Source organism: Hakea prostrata, chromosome 3 (genome assembly GCF_041222555.1).
Source record: "Hakea prostrata isolate BN-2017 chromosome 3, UWA_Hpros_2, whole genome shotgun sequence".
Taxonomy (NCBI): Eukaryota; Viridiplantae; Streptophyta; class Magnoliopsida; order Proteales; family Proteaceae; genus Hakea; species Hakea prostrata.
The window spans coordinates 37282967-37298587 of record NC_142602.1 but is presented as its reverse complement, the minus strand read 5'-3'; positions in this window follow the sequence as shown (position 1 = coordinate 37298587).

The following is a 15621-nucleotide window of genomic DNA, read 5'->3' as shown; positions in this document are numbered from 1 at the left end:
TGGGAGCGAGCCAATTCAAGACCAAGAAAATATTTCATGGGCCCAAGATCTTTGGTACAAAATTGTTGGTGAAGGAAACCCTTTAAGGTGGAAATTGCCAAAGCGTCAGAACCAGCAATAAGGATGTCATCCACATATACTAAGACAAATATGGTTGAATTCCTGTGGCCCTTAGAAAAAAGGGAATAATTTGTAGGCAACTGAATGAAGCCCACACTCATTAAGGTAGTAGAAAATTTGGCGAACCAATTACGAGAAGCTTGCTTTGAACCATAGAGAGATTTGTGGAGGTGACAAACAACATTCTCCCCCTTTCAATGATAACCAGGAGGTAGAGTCATATATACTTCTTCGTCAAGATCGCCATGTAAGAAGGCGTTATTAACGTCAAGTTGGTGAAGTGACCAATTTTTAATTGAGGCAAGAGCAAACAAGACTCGTACAGTAACTAGTTTGGCCACAAGAGCAAAAGTCTCATGAAAATCAACACCTTTGGTTTGAGTGTACCCCTTGGCCACCAAATGTGCTTTGTACTGTTCAATAGAACCATCAGAGTGTTGTTTAATTTTGTAGACCCATTTACAACCAATGGCTTTCTTTTGAGGTGGCAAAGGAACAAGTGACCAAGTGTTATTGGTTTCAAGAGCCTCAATCTTTGACTACATGGCATCTTTCCAGTTAGGTGACAACATTGCTTTGGCAAAGCTAGTGGGCTCTTCAGAATAGGAAAGAGACCTGATAAACTTAAGATGAGAAGGTGAGACATTTTTATAAGATATAGAAGAATCAAGAGGAAGAAGTTTACCGGCATCCGAAGAAGATGATGTGGCGTGAGTAGCTGAGCATATGTAGTCATTCAAATGGAAGGTGGGATGATGCGATCGGGTGGAGAGATGTGGCAACGACACAACTGGAGGTGGGGAAGGGTTATGTGGTTGGGTTGGCGGGTCCAGTGGTGGAGATGGGAAAACTGGGTTGGTTGGGATGGAGGAGGATTCAAAATCAAAAACTGGAACAGGGAGGGTAGGGTTAATAGATGAAGGGGAAAAAAATATGTTCAATAAAAACAACGTCTCTACTTGTATAAACCTTGTGAGAAGTGAGATAAAAAAATTTATAACCTTTTTGAGCAAAAGGGTACCCAATGAAAAATCTTGGAGAAGCACGCGGTCAAATTTGTGCTTAATGGTGGAATGGTTGTGTCCATAGCACAAACAACCAAAAGTACGAAGATGAGCATATTTGGGGGTTTTATTAAAAATAAGTTCAAAAGGAGTTTTCTCTTTTAATAATTTGGTAGGCAACCTATTAATAATGTGTGTGGCCGTAAGAATGCAATCACCCCAAAAGTCTTGTGGAAGTTTGGCTTGAAATAAAAGGGCCGGACCAACATTGAGTAGGTGCCGGTGTTTGCGTTCAACAATACCATTTTGTTGTGGGGGTATCAACACAACTATGTTCATGGATAACTCCATGGTTGGAAGAAAATGAGGTTGTGGAGTGATTAAAAAATTCACGTGCATTATTAGTACGAATTTTTTATATTTGAAAATTGAATTGAGTTTTGACCATTAGAAAAAAATCATGCAAATAAGACCAAGCGTCAGATTTGAAGTTCATTAGAAAAACCCAAGTATAATGAGAATAGTTATCCACAATAGTCAAAAAAATATTTAGCACCACATATAGAAGGAATATAATAGGGACCCCAAACATCACAATGTATTAAATCAAAAGAAGATGAAGTGGATATGGAGCTAGATGGGAAAGGTAGCCGGGTTTGTTTTGCCAAAGGGCAAATAGTGCAAACACATTTATTAGAAACTAAAATGCAAGAATTAAAATGTGATAAAGAAGTAGTAATGTTGCAAGATGGGTGGCCTAAGCGCTAATGCCACACATCAAAGGAGTGGGAATGAGTGGATGAGGTTGCAATAATGGAGGGAAGCAACTCCAAATAATATAAGCCATTATGCTCTTTACCCAATCCAATCATCTTCTTCGTTGGTAAATCCTGAAAGACACAATGATGAGGAAAAAATGTTATTGAACAATTAGAGCTTTAGTGATTTGACTAATGGATAATAAATTAAAATGGGATGAAGGAACATATAAGACATTATTAAGAGAGATGGAAGGGGTGGGGGTGCAAGTCCCTAAATGGGACACAGGGGTTGTTTCACCATTGGCTAATGTAATTAGAGATGTATAAGGAACCACCGTATCAGTGTTAAAGAAATGTAACTTAGAAGCCATATGAAAATTTGCCCCAGAATCAATAACCCATGGGGAAGGGGAATTACCTGCAGCATTTGCTAAAGGAGTGGGATACCCGATTCGATCAATGCCAATAATTGATAATACTATGCTGAAGTAAAGGAGGGGGCATATTTTGTTCCTGGGTTGATGGCTGCAAAGGATCGAGCAGAGTGTCCAAGTGATGTTGATTTAATGTGTGTATTGTTGCTCTTGGGAGGATAACCGTGTTTCTTAAAACAACAAGAATCCGAATGTCCATCCATGCCACAAAAATCACAATGATACATAGGCTTCTTACCATTTTTAGAATGTGTACGAGGAGCAGTGGTTGCAAGGGCAGATTGATGCAATGATGGATTTGGTAACTCATAGAGGGAGCGATGACACTCCTCTTGCAATAGAAGAGAATAAGCACGATTGATGTTAGGCAAGGGTTCCATCAAAAGAAGTTGACTCCGAACAGAAAAATAAGAATCATTGAGGCCCATTAAAAATTCAAGTAAGCAACCTTGTTGGTGAAGATCAGTGTGTTTTGACAAGAGACCACAAGTGCAGGGCGAGAACAAGTTGTATGAGTCCACTTTGTCCCAAAAACCCTTGAGAATAGTATAATAAGATGCCAAAGAAGAGGTTCGTTGACGATGATTAGAAATGCTACGCCGGATCTCAAAAATTCAAGGAGCAGCTTTTTGAGAAAAACAATCATGAAGATCATCCCAAACCTCGTGGGTAGTAGAGATGTGGAGAATGCTATTAGCAATATCAGGTGAGAGAGCATTTAGCAACCAAGAAAGGACCATGCCGTTGCATCGTGTCCATGCTTGAAACTCCAAAGAATCAGCAGCGGGTTTATGCAATGAGCCATCGATAAAGGCAAGCTTATGTTTGGCCTCAAGAGCCATCCGCATCGCACGATTCCAAGTGGGATAATTGTTACCACGTAAAAGCTGTGTGACAAGTATAGCACCAGGATTATCCAAATGATGTAGAAAATATGGAGAAAAACCATCAAAGTGGATGGAAACAACATTATTGGAAGCAACAATAGTTGTAGTAAGAGCATTAAGAGACGGATTCATCATTGTAAAGGTAGCGGAAAGAAAACAACAACGTAGGGATCGTTTAGTGCTCTTGAAAAAAAAAATTAGCTTCACTTGAAGAGGTGTGGATCGTCTTAAACTGATACCATGTTGAGAAGATTTTGTGTAGAAGTGATTTTGTATTACCTCTTCATGAGTATATATAATACAATTAAACAAAGTAAAATAAATGTGGCATACTGTACATAAGGAAATAAATTATTTGCAACGGTTATATTATCCAAGATCTCCAACGGTCATATTCTCCAAAGATCTCCAACGGTCATATTATGGCTAATATATTTCATAAGTTCTTCACATTATTCGTGTGGTTGTAATTTCCCACGCAATGATCACCCAGTTGTCAAAACCATAGTTCCAGCTGCTTCTACACAAAACCTTAAAAGAAAACTACCTCCCAAGGATAGCCATGCTAACGATTGCTAGATTTTAATTGATTATTCTTCCTTTGAAAATACAGGGAAAAGTAGTGTGGAAAGATGGTGAGCTCAAGGTTATCGTGGTTTTGGCAGGTACATAGAAATGCCACCCTTCAGTTACCTTTTCAATGGCCTTGATAAAGTTGATGCAGCATACTTGTCATCTTTGGGTGCTCTTGTTAAGCGTTTCAAAACCACAACTTGAGTTCAAAATTTATGGTAAGGTTTGATATATAATGGCAAGTTGCAACCAACCTCATTTAATTGGAATGAAGCTAAGTTGTTATGTAATACTTAATAGTGGCTTGGGACAAAAAGATTTTGCTAAGTTGTGTATGGTAAAATGTATTTCAATTCAAACTTTGATATGTGTTATGACTAAAATATCCACTTCTGGTTTATACCGGTCTAACCAGGTTTGACCGGATTTAGCTGATGAGATGAAGGAAGCTATGGGTCCGCTCGAGATTATAAAGAAAAGATGATCATCATCATCCAATCAGAAGCTATGATCCGATGGTCGTGATTGAAAACATTATAGGCGGGAAAATCTATATAAAAGGGGAAGAAGGATTCGTAAAAGGTAAGTCTCTCAGATTAGCTCAAACACTGGATGATTCTTGATTTACTCCATTAGAGCAGCTTGGAAGCTCCTGCGAGCTCTAAGGAATTATCTTCACATACCTAACTAGACCGTCGGAGACGCGACGCCGATCAAGACGATCGGCTCCGTTTCTAACCGGTGTGTTTCATTTTCCAGTGAACGAGAGACCGACAGAGGAATCAAACCAACTAGATCAATCTAGATCTGAGGAGTTCAGTGCGAAGGTGGTGGTTCGAGGCTATCGGCAATTTTAGCACCAACATTTTGGCGCCGTCTGTGGGAAAGTAGCTTGAACAAGTTCAAAACGGAGGTCATGGCTCAATCACCTGAGCGAGAGGAGGTATTACCGGTTGAAATGGCAGAAACAAGCCAGAGAGAACCAAGGAGAGTAAATCCGAAAAGGAGAACAAGAGAAACGGTTCCAACACTGCAAATTCCGACTGTGCAGACTCGGCAAAGGCAAAGGATGACTGAAGATCGCTCACCTCATCCTGTTGAGATGTTCGAAAGATAGGAGAAACAACTCGCAGATACATTGGCTGCTTCTCATTTGGAACTGGATCCGAATCAAATCACTGAACGATTTGAAAGTATGCAACATCAAATACTGGAAACTCAAAATCTGATGAGGACGTTCATCAAGCAAGTCGGAATTCAACCAGAAGGAAGAGTTCCAATCTCACCAGCTAGAAGATCTTGAACTCTTTCTCGAGCTGAGACGATCTCCGTTCCAAATCCTCAGATCCAGAGGTCAAAAGAAGGTCAAAGAAGATCAATTCTTAGGGAAGGATCGGGAGAAATTGCATATCCGAATTATATTCCTCTGGAATCTGAAGATCAAGGATCCTCCAAGGATAATCGATTAAGCCACATTCAAAGTAAAAAGAGTAGAAGTCTTGGAGATCGGGGATGTGAAACCCACCAAGACGGGGATGTGAAACCCATCCCTAACCTTAACCCATACTCTTTTGTCTGTAGGTCCGAAGACCCGAAGTAGAAGTGAAAGTCAACTATGGGCCATATCAGTACAAGATATAGTGTTCGACTCCGAACCTATGGAGATTGAAGATGATGCCCCATACTTGAAGACAATGTTGGATATAGAGAAGAGACTACGCCTTGATGATGAGAAGATTAGTTGATGACCTTAGAGCTTGGTGGGATATGATTTAAAGCCATTTTTCCATGCTAGGTAAGTTATAGAATATGTGTTTAAAGTTTTGTTTGATTCCGAGTAGTGGAAGGCCCTCAAATCCTTGTCTTTTGATTTGCTATCTGCCTGGGTCGACTGGGCCAGGCTACCCAGCCAATCGACCCAGAGTTGCTGAACTCTAGCAGAATCTTCTGTTTAGGTTATGTTGCTATATATACCTCATGACTTCATGATTTTAGTATCCCTAGCCTCCAAAACACTTAGAGAACGAAGGGAAACCATCTCCAAGCCTCCAAAAGTGAAGAAGAAGATCTAACCTTGCAAACCTTGCAAGTTCTCTCTCTTGTTCTTCAATCAAAGGTTAGTATTCAATCTTTTGTGTTCTTGATTTATTCTTTCCATGATCACTCTCATCTTTGAACTGAGATTATGATGAAGATGCTACAACCTTGTAGTCATATCTTTACAATCTCTTTTCATTCTCTTATGCTATGATCATCTCATTAATTCTTAACATGATTTTTATGATTTCTTCTTAAACTATGATCATATTCTTATTTCGATTTATTCTAGCATTGTAGATGCTTCTCTAAGATTAATCATATCTCTGATCTACTGTGTTCTTGTACTAGAATGAGATCTTATCATCTCTAGTTCATCTCTTTCATTCATAGCATGTTTCCAATGAAAACTATGATTTTTACCAAAATAGAAACTATGATTTCAAATTAGTAAGTAATGGTTTTGATCGTTGTTTGATGTCTAAATTATGGTTTTTAGTCTTAGACTACTGTGTTAGACATTCTCTCCAAGTTTCGTCGCATTCCGGATTGTGTAGCATAGGTTTTGGATCAAGATTCTCTTTTTGGATTTGGATTTGCTCTTGGCTAGACTGCCTGGGTCGACTAGCTCAGTCAACCCAGCCAATCAACCCATAAGAACAGAATTGGATTTCTTTGTCCGTTTTGATCCGATTGATGCTTATTCTTTTAGGACTACTTCCTAATGATTGTGTGATGCTATTCTAGGGTTTATTTGCTAACTTTGGATTTATCCTCTTGTCCGTTCGGAATATATTCGAATCTATTTAAGGTAAGGAAAGTTGTTACCATATTAACATATGTTGCATAGATTTAGTTTCTAATTTGGGAACTACTTAGATTTTCTACTGTTATGTTAGTTTCTATTATGATATGAATGTTGTAAGTACAGTAGGATCTTATTTTCCTTATTTACTTTATGTACTTGTATCATGTATAAATACTTATTCATGTATGTTGCTTATTCATTTAATCTTGTCTTATTATACTCTTTCATATGATGAGATATCTATCATGGATGATATGACTGAATTATGATTGTGATTGTTTAGGTATGATTTGGGATTGGGGAATGTCCTTTTGACATTTCTTTCCTTGGACCTCATTGGGAGTAGTATGGGATATTTCCAATGTTGCCCTTTGACACTTTTCCGGATTATTGGCCTTCATACCTAGGACTTGTCTAGCAGTGTTTGGCTAGGATATTCCCTGTTATATTAGACCCGATTCGGAAGGGTATTGAGACCGAATGACCCGTGGTAGCAATGGGGATTTATGGGCGCTCAAGACCGGTAACCAACCCGTGAGGGAACATGAATCACATTGTGGGGGCCATTTATGGGTAGAGTTGCATATGGATAGACTTGGGCTCATGGGCGTTCAAGATCGGTAACCAACCCGTGAGAAGACATGAGAGCTTCCCGTTTACTATATGTGGATGACCTATAGGGTTGATGAGTCCGTAGTCTGGGACTATGCTGACTCTAGTGTGAAGGATATCGGAAAGGATCGCCAGGGGCAAGGAATGGACGTATCTGGATCTAAGTTGATGCAACTAAGTAGAAGACTTGCATTGGGCTAGGCTTTACCCTGACATGCGCCAATACTTAGACAAATGGTGATGTGAGAGAGAGGTGACCTAAACCCCTAACTAAGGAATGTCCAAGAAGGATGCAAGACCCAGCTACCACCGGCAGACCCAAGATGCTAAGATGGCTGAGGGGGAGTGATTGACCTTCCTAAAGAAGTATGGTGGTATGACTTAAAGCATGTCTACCTATAGAGACCAGCATACATAGAGTTAGATTCATACATGCATTGTCTGTCTCATATCATATCACATTATGCTTTGCTTATGTTATCATGTTATTTATGCTATTATGGAATAACTTGACTTATTGAGTTTCTTTTGAAACTCATTCCTTTTGTACAACATCTTTTGTTAGATTATTCTACAGGCCTTAATGACTATGAAGCGCAATATGAAGAAGCGCAAGATGAAGAAGCATACCATATGCAAGGTGTTGGCAACTAAGATTACATTGAGGATTCCTCGAGTGGTCTCTCTTGTTACCAAGATTAGCCCTACTGTGGAGTGGGAGCATCTGAGTGTGATTGATGAAGTCTACATTTATGAAGACGTTCTTTATAAAGTAGAAAAGACTCTAGCTTAGTTAGATTATATCTTTCTTTCTTGTCTTAGAATCAGTTGTAATCCCCTTTGACTTTCGAACTACATTCCGTTGTACTCGTGGAGTGAGATTCCGGCTCACTCTGCATTTGATTTATATATCTATTGGTATCATTTCCGCACTCTGATGATTATCTCGTTACTTTACTTTGATTCATTTGAATAATATTGTTAACCTTGATTTAGTCTTGTTCTTGATTATATTGTTGTGAATGTGGGAGGTTGATTTTACTAACTACTGGATCTTGTGGATTGTGGATCACACACTCGGGTATGCCAGATAGGGTACCGACTGGGTGGATGTGACAGGGGAGATAAAAGAGAAACAAGGAGATCAGAAGGTAGCAGATCTGAAGTTCACAGATTGGAAATTAGTAAAAGATTTCGTATCCTAGATGATCAAATTCAACGATTGACGAACAAAAATAACGGAGAAAAAATGGAAGGAGCGATGAATCAAAATCCATTTTCTAAGGATATCATGTAAGCGCCATTGCCGCACAATTTTAAGCTTCCGGTGTTCACGATGTATGATGGAAGCACAAATCCGATGGAACATCTAGCTCAATTCAACTCCGTTATGATGTTGGCAAGAAATTCTGATGTCTTAAAAAGTCGATCCTTTCCATCTTCGTTGAAAGGTCCTGCAACAACTTGGTTCTTCAGTTTATTACCGGATTCTATTAGAGACTTCAGAGATTTGACAAAATATTCATGTCGAGATTCCAAAGTAGTATGAAGAGTAGTAAAACAGTGGATAATTTGGTTGCAATTCGCCAAAAATCAGGAGAGTCAGTTCTAAGTTATATGAAGAGATTCAATCAAGAATCAATTCAGATAAAGAACTTGAATGAAGCAGTAGCGTATGATGCTATGTTCAGAGGTCTGACAGACGATCATTTGTTATAATTCCTGAACATGAACAAGCCAGCAAACATTGCAGAGTTGACAACTCGCTGTAATCAATACGCTGATATGAAAGATATCCTTCAGGAGAGGAAGGAGACTGATGGCGACGGAGGCAAAAAGAGAGAAGATGGAGTCATGAGATCTGATCAGAGGGATCGAAGGAATAACAGAAATTTTCTGAGAAATGGTCCTGATCGTCAATTCAAAAGGGATATTCCGAGGCCATTCCTGGAAAATTATACTCCTCTTAATACTAGAAGGTCAGAAATTTTGATGCGAATTCAACATCAGAGATTTATAAAATGGCCAACACCAATGATAGCAAAGGCAGATGAAAGGAATCCAAATAGATTTTGCAGATATCATAGGGATCATGGTCATGATACTGATGATTGCAGAATCTTGAAAAATGAAATTGAACGATTAATCAGTCAAGGGAGACTGGATCATTATGTTCAAAGGAGAAATGGAGGTAACCGGATAAATGTTGTTGACCAGCCGAGAAGATGGGATAACCGGGCACCAGTAAGGGAGGACCAGGCGAAAGGAGATTTTCAATCTAATTCTCTAGATGAAAATGCTAAACATTAGGAAAACCAGCAGGTTCAGCAGAAGCAGTCTCCTGTCATGACCATCTTGGGAAGTTTAGACTTCAATTCAATTTCAAAGTCTAAGGCACATGCCAGGTATGTCAATGCTATCGAATCTCACGTTATTCCTAAAAGAATCAAGAAGATGAAGGAAATAGTCTTCACAGAAGAAGAGATGGATGGAATTCAAGAACCACATGATGATGCCATTGTGGTAGTCATTAAGGTGGCAAACAGGGATATTCACAGGGTGTTAATTGATACGGGGTCTTCTGTAGACATTATGTCTTATGAAGCCTTTCAACGGTTGAAGATGGATACGGTCAAGATAAAGCCTTGCAGAACAAGATTATTTGGATTTTCTGGAGAATCTACTTCGGTGGAGGGAACTGTGGAGTTAACAATCACATTGGGAACACATCCACAAACAATAACTACGGTTACTAAATTCTTGTTGATAAAGAATTTATCAGCTTACAATATAATTCTAGGAAGGCCAACTCTGAATGCTATTGGAGCTGTGGTTTCAACGAGGCATCTAAAAGTAAAATTCCCAACTGAAGGAGGCATTGGAGAATGCAAATCTGATCAGAGAACCTTGAGGCAAAGCTATACAACTTTTTTGAAAGATTCAAAATCACAAGGTTAAGCTCTTGCTCTTACTGTGGAGGTCATGGATAGCAGGGATGAAGAAAAAAAATTCAAAGTGGAGAACCAATAGAAAAGCTGGAAAAAATTTGTTTTGATCTTGAAAATCCAGATAGGGGAACCATGATTGGGGCTGATCAGACCAATCAAGACAAGGACCAGTTGAAAGAAATTTCTTCGACTAAATGCAGATGTCTTTGCCTAGTCAGCACAGGATATGCCAGGTTTAAGCAGGGAGGTAGCGGAACACTTTCTCTAGATAGATAAATCTATCAAACCAGTAAAGCAAAGACGAAGGAATTTCTCATCAGAAAAGCATGCTGCGATCAAGGTCGAAGTGGAAAAACTCAAAAAATCTAAATTTATTAAGCAAATTGAATGTCCCAAATGGTTGGCGAATGCCGTAATGGTGAAGAAGCACAATGGAAAATGGCGAATGTGCGTGGATTATACTAATTTGAATAAGGCATGTCCTAAGGATTGTTATCCTCTGCCACGAATTGATCAGTTGATCGATGCCACATCAGGTCAGCAAATGTTAAGCTTTATGGATGCTTATTCTGGTTATAATCAAATTCTTATGAAGAAGGAGGACCAACCCCATACAACATTCATGACAAATCGGGAAAGCTATTGTTATAAGGTTATGCCTTTTGGATTAAAAAATGCTGGGGCAACATATCAGAGGGCAATGAATAAATTGTTTACTGACCAGATTGGAAGAAATATGGAGGTTTATGTGGATGATCTTCTAGTAAAAAGTCAATTTAGATCTGATCATCTCACTGATCTAAGGGAATGCTTTGATGTACTCAGAAGGAATGGAATGAGACTCAATCTTGAAAAGTGTGCATTTGGAGTTTCATCTGGTAACTTCCTTGTTATATGGTTACACAGAGGGGTATTGAGGCGAATCCAGAGAAAATCGGGGCCATTTTGAATATGACAACGCCCAACAATATGAAGAGTTGCGGCATTGAGCAGATTTATATCAAACTCAGGAGATAAATGCGCACCATTCTTCAAGGCGTTAAAAAATATAAATGCACTTAACGAATTCAGGTGGTCAGAAGACTGTCAAAGTTCATTTGAAGAATTGAAAAGGAGGCTGACCAGTCCACCAGTTCTATCTCGACCAAAGCCAGGAGAGTCTTGCAGATATATTTATCTTCTTTGAAAGCGGCAGTGAGTACGGTATTAATTCGAGAAGAAGGTACTATCCAAAATCCTATCTACTTTGTATGTCATACATTGTTAGATGCAGAGTCTAAATATCCGGAATTTGAAAAACAGGCTTTAGCTTTGATAATAGCGGCCAGAAAGCTTAGGCCCTATTTTCAGGCTCATCTAATTATTGTTCTTACTAACTGGCCTTTAAAGAAAATATTACATAAGCCTGATCTTGCGGGGAGAATGGTATCATGGGCAATAGAGTTGACAGAACATGATATAGATTATAAACCCAGAACTGTGATAAAGGCATAGGTGTTGGCTGATTTAATTGCTGAGAGTATTTCATCACCAAAGGAAGGAAAAGATTCCAATGGAATATCTACTGAGTGGACTCTACATGTGCATGGATCAAGTCATTCTCAGGGATCAGGAGCAAGCGTGATTTTACAAAGTCCGTTTGGATTTGTAATTCAGAATGCACGATTTAATTTTCACGCTTCAAACAATGAAGTAGAGTATGAAGCTCTCATTGCGGGATTAGGACTGGCCAAATCACTTTATGTGCAGAACATTGACGTAAAAAGCGATTTTGAGCTGGTGGATAGTCAAGTTACAGGAGTATATGATGCGAAAGATGATCGGATGATTAGTTATCTCAAGAAGGTGTTGGAATGTAAAGGATGGTTTTCACAATTCTCGATCATGAGAATATCTAGAAATCAAAATACAATGGTAGATTCTCTGGCGAAATTAGCATCTGCAAAATTCACTTCTTTACCGCATGCTGTATATATTGAGGAGCTAGATATCCCAGCATATTCAAAGCCAGAGATAATGGATATTGATGCATAAATATCTTGGATGAATCCTATTATACAATATCTAAAAGAGGGTACTCTCCCTGAGGACAGAGAAAAGGCCAGAACTATGAAAAGAAGAGCTGCCAAGTTTATTCTAAAGAATGAACTATTATATAAAAGAACTGTTTCGGGACCACTTTTGAAATGTTTGGGACCATCTGATGCACAATATGCTCTAGCAGAGGTCCATGAAGGAATCTGTGGAAGTCATCTAGGCGGGAAGGCTTTGGCTTATAAAGTTCTAAGGCAAGGATTCTATTGGCCGCGCATGCAAATTGAAGCAATTGAGTATGTAAGGAGATGTCATCAATGTCAAATTTATGTTCCAATTCAGAACCAACCGGCGGGACAACTGACATCAATTCTCAATCCCATTCCATTTGCAATGTGGGGGATGGATCTACTTGGTCCATTTCCAGTTACGACCGGAGGGAAGAAATTTGTGGTAGTTGCAATTGATTACTTCACAAAATGGGTGGAGGTAGAAGCCTTAGCCACGACCACCACAAATCAAATTGAGAAGCTTTTCAGAAACAAGGTTATCTTCAGATATGGTCTGCCAAACGTTTTATTGACGGATCATGGAACTCAATTTGACAATGAAAGATTCAAGGAATTCTGTGCAGATTATCACATCAAATGCAAGAACTCCTCTGTAGCATATCCTCAATGTAATGGTCAAATCGAGGTAACCAACCGAACACTTCTACAAGGAATTAAGAGGAGATTGGATGAGGCAAACAGCCTGTGGATCGATGAATTACCTCATGTGCTGTGGGCGTATAGGACTACAGTCAGAACACCAACGGGAGAAACACCCTTTAAGCTTGCATATGGGTCCGAGGCATTGGCTCCAGTGGAGGTTATGGTAGGATCAGACAGATCATAAAGGTTTGATCCAATGACTAATGAAGAAGGGTTGAGGGCAAATCTTGAATTTTTAGATGAAGTCAGAAGAGAGCTCTATATCGCAATATAGAATACCAGAGGAGAACAGCGGTGTACTATAACGCTCGTGTCAGACCTAAATCTTTTAGAGTGGGAGATTTGGTCTTGAGAAAGAAATCAGCATCGGATCCGAGGAATTGTGGAAAGCTTTCTGCAAACTGGGAAGGACCATATGTGGTGACAAAAACTATAAGCAAAAATACATATTGGCTTAAGGATGCTTATGGGAGCTGCTTGAGATGACCATGGAATGTAATTCACCTCAAGAAATAGTATCAATAGAAAGGAAACAGAATTTTCTGGTATTCTTGAAGAAATCATTTTATCAACCATTGTCATCAAAAGATTCTTCTTCAATTTGTGCAAAAGGTCTTTTTCATCGAACCAGTCTTCTAATCATGCCTTCCAACGCTGATCCAGGGTCATTCCTTCCGAGGGTGATCCCGACTTTTCGAAGTCAAGCTCTAGAAAGCCAGCCTTCCGAGGCAACATTCTGAGGTCTGATCATGCCTTCCAGCACTGATCCAGGGTCATTCCTTCCGAGGGTGATCCCAACTTTCCGAAGTCAGGCTCTAGAAAGCCAGCCTTCCGAGGCAACATTCTGAGGTCTGATCATGCCTTCCAGTGCTGATCCAGGGTCATTCCTTCCAAGGGTGATCCCGACTTTCCGAAGTCAGGCTCTAGAAAGTCAACCTTCCGAGGCCTGATTATTCTAGTTGATCATGAATCATTCCTTCCGAGGGTGGTCCCGACTTTTTGTAAGTCAGGCTCAAGTAGCCAGCCTTCCAAGGCTTGGTCATGCTTTTCGAAGCTGATCGCGAATCATTCCTTCCGAGGGTGGTCCCGACTTTTTGAAAGTCAGGCTCAAGTAGCCAGCCTTCTAAGGCCTGGTCATGCTAGCTTAATCATGGATCATTCCTTTCGAGGATGGTCCTGACTTTCCGAAGTCAAGCTCAAGTAGCCAGCCTTCCAAGGCAGCCTTTCGATCGAGGGCAAAGGAGTTGATCAAGAAAAATTCTCACAAAGCCGATTATATGGAGGATTTTAATCAAAAAACGCTAAGACTTTTCTTCAAACTACTGTCTAAGAATATCTGATCAGTTATAATAGCTTCATCAGTTGTATTCTCTTCAGGAATATTTCATTGGAAGCTAATCAAAGATATAGTAGTTGGTCAGAAGGGTGATATCTGATCAGATGTGCAACAGCTTGAGGATGGTTATCATTTACATCTGTGGTCAATATTGCAAAGGTTCTCTTCGAAATATTATTTTATCAAAACCACATGGAGCAAAAGAAAAGAAAGGGAAATTCTATTGATATAAAAAGATTGACAAAGTCAGAAATCTTATATTAAAAAGGTTAACAAAAAGGTAAGTTGAAAAGCAAAAGAGAATGTTTTCTTAGATCTTTGAATTTGCAGGGGGATCATCATCTGCAACAACTTCTTTATCACCTTGAGGAGGTGAATCATCATCATCATTTTGATCACTGGTAGAGTGACTGTTGCCAGAACTGGAAGAATCATCATTGTCATCATCATTATCATCTTCTGAAGAACTATCTGAGTTTGGGTGCTTTAAATTCCTAAAATCAAAAAATTTTCTAGATGGGAGAAATTCTGGGGGCAGCTTGAAATCCATATTGGGGTGAATCTTGAGGATTTTCAAAAAGATTTGGTCAGAGCAGTCCTTTACCATATTCTTGCAAACTCCAAGGAAAGCTGGATTATCCCCAACTTCCTTCATGGATGAGGTAACTGAGCTGAGGACAACTTGATGTTCATCTTACATTCTTTTCTTTTCTACCTCAAATTGTCTTCTTTCTGACTGCATATCTTCAAGCAGAAAGGTTTTATCTTTCAGAGTCTCATCTAAAAGAACATTAGATTTTCTTTTTCCTGTGAAATCAAACTCAAGGAAACCCTGAGATTATCTTTTTCTGCTGCAACCTCGCAAAGTCTCAATCCCAAACTATCATTCTGATTTTCCAAAATAGATTTTTCCTGCAAAATTGAGTTAAAGGCTTTAAGATGGTATTCATGAGCCAACTCCAGGTCTACATTCAATTTTTCAGTCCTTTCAAACTTTTCTAGGAGCTCATTCTTCTCTCTTTCAACATCTTTTGACCAGGCAAAGGCTCTGGTTAATTTTTCTTTGAGATATTCTCTCTCAACAGTAGCAACTTTGGCCCTTTCCAGGGCATCATTCTTTGACATTTCGAGCTGAAGAAGCTCATCCTTGTGTTTCAAAACAGCACTCCTTAACATAGAAACCTCTTCCCACAAGTCAGTGCATAAATCATAGCAGAGTTGGTAGTTAGTTTGTAAATCATCTATATCATTGATCAAATCTATTTCTCTGAATTCAGTAGCTGTCAGTTTTCTTTCTGAAGAGTTCAAACTTTTTCGGAGTTCTTGTACCTCATTGACTAGTTCAAAATTTCTT